Below are 5733 nucleotides of genomic sequence, written 5' to 3'. Positions count from 1 at the left end.
GAAGCGTTTTGATCCATCGTAAGCCGGAAAGCCTCTGACTGAATCCGCTGGGCCTGAGCATCCAGAGCAGCCCACTCTACAGTTATCCTGAAGTCCTTTGCCGCCAGGTCTTCCTTTGCTACCTCATCATGTAACTTTGCAATCTCCGCATTATGCTGAGCTTGATTCTTCGGGTTGACCTCTGTTGTCAACAGATCTGTCAGTTTATCCATGAAATCCGTCAAAATCTGAGCCGGCGGGTGCACAGGGCCTCCTGCCCCGGCCATCGTTGCTGCTGCTGACCTCGAGATCATTGCCGCTGCAGTTGAAGAGTTCTGACCAGGCTGTGTACCGGCCATGAAGATCCCGACCCTGTTCGGCGGCTCATAGGGGTCCGGAATACTATCGCCATCGGAATAGCCCCCAAGCATGCCATCTTGTAGTTGATACAATGAAGTAGTCTCGCTTGAGGACGACTCACCATCATAGTAGATGGCCGTCTCACCGCCAGACATAGATCATTCATCAAATTCCGCTCCATGGATGAATCCCATGAAGGCATGTTTCACGGCGGGCTGAGCTCGGGCAGGTCTTGCATGCTGAGCCGTCTCGATGATGTCGGTGGAGATGTCCGGCTCAGGGCTGTGACGCCCGGGTAATCAAGCTACAGTGAACCTCTGCTAATGATGCCACGTCACCTTGATTACTGTTACTAATCTCGCGTTAGTTCGAAACCGGTTCAAATTTCAAATTTAAAATCAAGTCAAACAATTAAAGTTTTCAAAAGTCAAAACTAAAATGTTCTTAATGTGACAAATAAATCATGGATATTATTGGTGGAGTAACAACATCTTTATAAAATAATTAAATACCCTAAAGTGATTAAAACAACATCAAAGCAATTAGTTATACTCCTAATATATTTTACCAAATACTAAACTATTTTTATTCCGAGGTAAAACTTCATAGAACAGTGGATTATTTTGACACAATATTTTTGGAGCTATTGTCATCTTTTACTAAACCAAAAATAAAGAGTAACTAAAATAAAATAGAAAAGAATAATAAAAAAAAACAACAAAAGAAAATAAAAGCCCCCCCTCGCTGGGCCTCGGCCCAGCTGGCCACGGGGCTAACCAGGCCGCTCAGCCGGCCCACTTGGCCCGCCCCCCACTCATTCCCTTATCCCCTTGCAACCGCAAACCCTAGCGGTTCCCTCCCCACTCGTCCCCACTTCCCCTTCCCCACGATCCCCTCGCCCCGATTCCCTCCCCCTCTCCGCTCGTTCTGGATCGGGGCACGAACCCGCCGACGCCACAACGTCGTCGCCGTCCATGGTCGCCGGAGCCGCCCCCTCGTCTACCTCCACCTCGTCGGGCGCCTTGTCACCCTCCTCCCCGAGAGCCATTCTCCGGAGCTCCTCTGCCTCATCCCCCTCGACGGATCTGCTCGTGCCCGAGGACGCCGCCCACATCGCCCGTCACCGGAACCTCCCCACCGGCCTGCCTCCTCCTCATCGCCGGCCTGCCTCCTCCTCATCGCCGGCCTGCTTCCCCTCCAGCGCCGTCGTCCCCGTCTTCCTCCTCACGCCCCACTGCCCCATCCCTACGAACCCCGGTCCTCCTCTCTCCCTTGCCCCGCGAACATCGCCGCGCCCCGCGCCTCCGACTGCTCCGTTCCCCTGCGCCCCGCTCGCGGTTGGCCTCCAGCGCTGCTGCGTTGACCCCACCTCTGCTCGCCCACAGGCCCGCACACGCCATCCGTGGCTCGTGCGTGGCCGCCCCTACTTTCCCCTCGAAGCGCTCACCGCGGCCCCCGCATTGGCCCTCGTCGTCCCACCATTTGCCCGTGTCGTACGTTCCCTCCTCGTCGGCCCGCGCCCCCACAAACCCCCGCTCCGCTGCTGCCGTGCCGCCCCGGCCTTTTTCCCTCCCGCGGCGCCGTCCTCCACGGGGCCGCCCTGCTACACTACAGCGCCCCACTGCCACTCCTCGGTGGCTGCGCGCGCCTCGCCGCTGCCCCGGTGGGTGCCTTGCCCCGTAGCACCCTGACGGGGGCGGGCTGGCGCCTGTCGCCGGCTACGCCCGTTAACGCACGCCCGCCCGCCCGTTAAGGCCATGGGCCTATGACAAACAGGCCCAGCCCCCAGAACGTTTTGTAAAAAAAAGAGGAATTTAAAATATATATAATTAATAAAATATTAATTAATTAATTAATTAACTTAACTTAATTAATCCTGATTAGATTAACCTAATCACTTAGGGTAGTTAATTAATCCATTAGGTTAATTAAACACTCAATGACAGCTGGGACCCACATGTCAGCTTGACCTAGTCAACGCCCTGTTAACTGCTGATGTCATGCTGATGTCATGATGATGTCAGCATACAGTATTCTAGATAATGTTGAATTAAATAAATTAAATAAATTCTAAATATGATTTGAAACTTTAGAAAATCATATAAAATAAACCATAGCTCAGATGAAAATACTTTCTACATGAAAGTTGCTCAGAACGACGAGACGGATCCGGATACGCAGCCCGTTCGTCCGCCACACACTCCTAGCATAGCAAACACGCAACTTTCCCCCTCCGGTTCATCTGTCCAAAAACGCGAAACACCGGAAATACTTTCCCGGATGTTTCCCCCTTCGTCGGTATCACCTACTACCGCGTTAGGGCACACCTAGCACCGCGTATTGCCATGTTACGCTTTGTGATGCTTTGATTGCTCTGTTATTTATTGTGTTCCCTCTCCGTTACTTCTTTCCGATAGACCCCGAGACTGCTGGCGACCCCCAGTTCGACTACGATGTTGACGACCCCTCCTTCTTGCTAGAGCAACCAGGCAAGCCCCCCCCCCTTGATCACCAGATATCGCCTATTCTTCTCTATACTGCTTGCATTAGAGTAGTGTAGCATGTTACTGTTCGGTTACTCCTATTCTTGCATAGCCTGTCATTGTTGCTACAGTCATTGATACCTTACCCGCAATCCTAAATGCTTAGTATAGGATGCTAGTTTATCATCATTGGCCCTACATTCTTGTTAGTCTGCCTTGCTATACTATTGGGCGGTGATCACTTGGGAGATGACCACGGGTATATACTATACATATATACATACTATACAGATGGTGACTAAAGTCGGGTCAGCTCGTTGAGTACCCGCAAGTGATTCCGATGTGGGGGCTGGAAGGACAGGTGGCTCCATCCCGGTAGAGGTGGGCCTGGGTTCCCGACGGCCCCCGACTGTTACTTTGTGGCGGAGCAACAAGGCAGTTTGAGACCACCTAGGAGAGAGGTGGGCCTGGCCCTGGTCGGCGTCCGCGGTTACTTCATAATAACACGCTTAACGAGATCTTGGTCTTTGATCTGAGTCTGGCCACTGGCCTATACGCACTAACCAACTACGCGGGAAAGATATGGGCACTCGACGTCGTGGTATCAGCCGAAGCCTTCTTGACGTCAGCGACTGAGCGGCGCGCGCCGGATTGGACCGCGTAACGTGACTTCCTTTGTAATGGAGGTTGCTAGGTCTGCTTCCGGCCGCCCTCGCAACATGCAGGTGTGTAATGGGCGATGGGCCCAGACCCCTACGCGCATAGGATTTAGACCGGCGTGCTGACCTCTCTGTTGTGCCTAGGTGGGGCTGCGACGTGTTGATCTTCCGAGGCCGGGCATGACCCAGGAAAGTGTGTCCGGCCAAATGGGATCGAGCGTGTTGGGTTATGTGGTGCACCCCTGCAGGGAAGTTTATCTATTCGAATAGCCGTGTCCCTTGGTAAAAGGACGACCCGGAGTTGTACCTTGACCTTATGACAACTAGAACCGGATACTTAATAAAACACACCCTTCCAAGTGCCAGATACAACCCGGTGATCGCTTTCTCACAGGGCGACGAGGGGAGGATCGCCGGGTAGGATTATGCTATGCGATGCTACTTGGAGGACTTCAATCTACTCTCTTCTACATGCTGCAAGACGGAGGCTGCCAGAAGCGTAGTCTTCGACAGGATTAGCTATCCCCCTCTTATTCTGGCATTCTGCAGTTCAGTCCACTGATATGGCCCTTTACACATATACCCATGCATATGTAGTGTAGCTCCTTGCTTGCGAGTACTTTGGATGAGTACTCACGGTTGCTTTTCTCCCTCTTTTCCCCCTTTTCCCTTCTTCCTGGTTGCCGCAACCAGATGTGGAGCCCAGGAGCCAGACGCCACCGTCGACGACGACTCCTACTACACTGGAGGTGCCTACTACTACGTGCAGGCTCGCTGACGACGACCAGGAGTAGTTAGGAGGATCCCAGGCAGGAGGCCTGCGCCTCTTTCGATCTGTATCCCAGTTTGTGCTAGCCATCTTATGGCAAACTTGTTTAACTTATGTCTGTACTCAGATATTGTTGCTTCCGCTGACTCGTCTATGATCGAGCACTTGTATTCGAGCCCTCGAGGCCCCTGGCTTGTATTATGATGCTTGTATGACTTATTTATGTTTTTAGAGTTGTGTTGTGATATCTTCCCGTGAGTCCCTGATCTTGATCGTACATGTTTGCGTGCATGATTAGTGTACGATTGAATCGGGGGCGTCACAAGTTGGTATCAGAGCCGACTGCCTGTAGGAATCCCCCTTTCCAACTCCTTGGTCGAAGTTGAGTCTAGTCGATGAAAATTGTTTTACTAACTTGGTTGTGCGGCCCATGGGCCCAGGTCGCCAATTGGGTGGTATTAGGATCTTTTATTCCTCGATCTATACTCTGGGACTCTAATATCTCCTCTATTCGGGTTAAATGATTTTGCTAAAAAGACTAACTTTAGGTTCTCGAAAATACTTTCTCCCGGAGAGCCCCTCCCTCCAGATGATCGCTTGCTGCACCAGAAGATTCCGAAGATACTCTTCGAGGTTTTTCCGAGACCCTTGTGCCCATTGACTTTACAATCCCCTACCACCGATATACCCTTATGGATAACTACCTACAATTGTCGTTCATACCTTCATCCTCAGTTGCTCTTGTTATTACAAGATGCCTTAAATTGCTCTCCGTTGTTCCGAAAATCCTTTAAGCTTACTGCGTTGCAGTTCTTTACCACATGAATACCCCTATTGAAAATTCCTCGCACTTATTGAGTATCCGTTCATCCCCAGTTGTTCGTATGCTTCATAAGATACTCTGAAATACTATCCGACCTTCTGAGCATCCTCTTCAAACTATTGCTCTCCAAGTACTTGTATGCTTACATTATGGATGCTCCCATATCACTAGCAATATTCACTAGTATCTTTTGACACTGTCATTTTGATCCTATTGATTCAACATGTGTGCGAATGCACACAATCATCAATCGACCCTTCTAAATTATCTTTCCGGCTCAGACGTCATTCTGAACATGAGCTGGTTCTGGACCAAACTATTTGTCATCAATTGTGCCTCTGGTCTATCCAACTTATCCATCCTTGATCGGAGTGTCTACTTCTGGTCCCATGTTTTGGAAATCATAATTCCTTCGTCATCTAAGCATCGAATTATTCAGATGTTCTATAATCTGATGCCCGTGCATTCTTTCTTCCTCTGATTGAGTACAGATACTCACATCAGCTCCGTTGTGGATCGCCCGATCCATTGTTGGATTTCATCCGACATCGTCCTTCATATTCAATAACCTCGTGAGCCTTTCCACGGGTGTATATTGACTTTGGTAAATTGTATCCTTTGCTTGGCCAACCATGCTCTGCTTTCGAGCTTGTGTATTTA

The sequence above is a fragment of the Triticum aestivum genome, chromosome 4B, assembly GCF_018294505.1.
Source record: "Triticum aestivum cultivar Chinese Spring chromosome 4B, IWGSC CS RefSeq v2.1, whole genome shotgun sequence".
Classification (NCBI taxonomy): Eukaryota; Viridiplantae; Streptophyta; class Magnoliopsida; order Poales; family Poaceae; genus Triticum; species Triticum aestivum.
The sequence above is the reverse complement of the archived record's forward strand: the minus strand, read 5'-3'. Positions refer to the sequence as shown.